The sequence below is a fragment of the Limulus polyphemus genome, unplaced genomic scaffold (assembly GCF_000517525.1).
Source record: "Limulus polyphemus unplaced genomic scaffold, Limulus_polyphemus-2.1.2 Scaffold1944, whole genome shotgun sequence".
NCBI classification, from domain to species: domain Eukaryota; kingdom Metazoa; phylum Arthropoda; class Merostomata; order Xiphosura; family Limulidae; genus Limulus; species Limulus polyphemus.
This window is the reverse complement of record NW_013667554.1, coordinates 145,746-147,596: the sequence shown is the minus strand read 5'-3', so window position 1 is coordinate 147,596 and position 1,851 is coordinate 145,746.

Here is a 1,851-nt window from a genome sequence, read left to right as displayed (position 1 = left end):
CCTTTAATATCGTTGTTCTTCTGACATAGCCGAGAAATTTGAACTGAACAATGATTGTGCCCTTACGGGTTGCAATGGTGAAGCCAACTTTTGGCGGGTCAGCCAAATTATTGCCGCGGGTCATACACTGCATTAGATTATCCCTGTATTGGAGAAAGAATATTAATTATAATTCCGAACTTACAACGTATATCTGTTACTCGAAGTGTGTCAAAATTTTAGCGAAGTGCACAAGTCTGTTGTACTCAAAGAACAACAACAACAAAATAATAGATGTGTTACAAAAGATACGTCCGTGAAATGACGACAGCTTCTCATCCTGACTTCTTTTCCAAAATTAAGCCCTGAGGCTATTCCACTTCAAATTCGTTTTGTGCTAACTTTCTCATCGCGTGGAGTGAAGAGGACAAGTCTCTGAGCACCCTGGGTTGTCTTTCAGGCTCCAAATTCTTTGAGGCTGGAAGGGTATTAAACCTAAATTCCTGCCACGAATTTTGGTTTGATTTCACGACATCGGTTTGGCTCAAGCTCTGGCAACTCATTCCATCGTACAGTTCTGCATAATTCATTCACATAGCCTTTAGAACCTCCAAAATGCATATGTAAATTTTTTTTCAGTATCCCTGCAAATTGTGTAGGTGGTTTGTACTCTTCACTACCAAAAACTATCATTCAATCAGTAGGCTAAGGTAAAATGAATAGTTGGTAACTCTGAAAATCAAATACATAATATCATGTTAACCCCCTACCCGTGCACAGAGGGTTAACTCGATGGAAGATAAGCTGAAGATACAGTCAGTGGTCCAATAGAGGCAATCGTCCATTTGTTTACACTGGTATGCAGATTTGTTTTTGTTACTGTGTTTGTAATAAATATTGTATTCACTTTCCTTAAGACGTGTCGGTTTATTTATTTCTCAAGACGTAAAACTTCAGTTGAATTTTTAGATTCAGATAATTTCCGTGTATTAGCAGGTTTCTCCTGTACTTGTACGGAAATCAATTCATCTGAGAATGCCATAGTAGCAAAGTGGGATAATAAAAAAAATGCCATAACTCGATAATAAATTAAGATAGATGAAGGATCTTGGCACTTAAACCTACATTTTTAGGGTGAGGAGTGAGGAAATTTTTGGTATATGTTTATGTTGAATACAGGAAAACTCGATTTGTTTGTTTGTTTGAAGTTAAGCACAAAGCTACACAATGGGCTGTCTGATTTATTGATTCACCTAAAGCTAGTCTGAAAGCTGTACTTTTATGCAATGGAACACTAGGCCATCGATTCCTGTTGTTCTTGCTGTGAACATGAAAGAAACTAATCAAAAATTATTCTTGAAGCCATCAAATATGGTCACCATAGATGGAACAAATGGGGTAATCTAAAGGCTATTGCAGTCCTGCTAGGCATGCAGAGTGGGTATACCAAATACTGTTGCTTTTTGTGTCTCTGGGACAGCCAATATGATAAAAATCATTTCAAAAAGACGGAATAACCAATGAGAGGGAATTACATACCAAGGAAACAGAATATCGAGTATCAATCTTTAGTGAATTCTCCAAATGTATTTCTGCCCCCACTTCATATTAGATTGGAGCTCATGAAGAATTTTGTAAAAAGGAATGAACAAAGATGGTAATGGTTTCAGATATCTGTCTGACAGGTTTCTAAAAAAATCAGTGAAGCAAAAATGAAAGGAGATATCTTTCTCTGGCCACAGATTCAGAAAGTGCTGATCGATGATGATTTATAAACATTATTAATCAGAAAGAACTTGCTGCCTGAAAAACCATTAAAACTGAGGAAATTACAGAGATGAAAACTATGCTGTGATGATTGGTGATATGCTC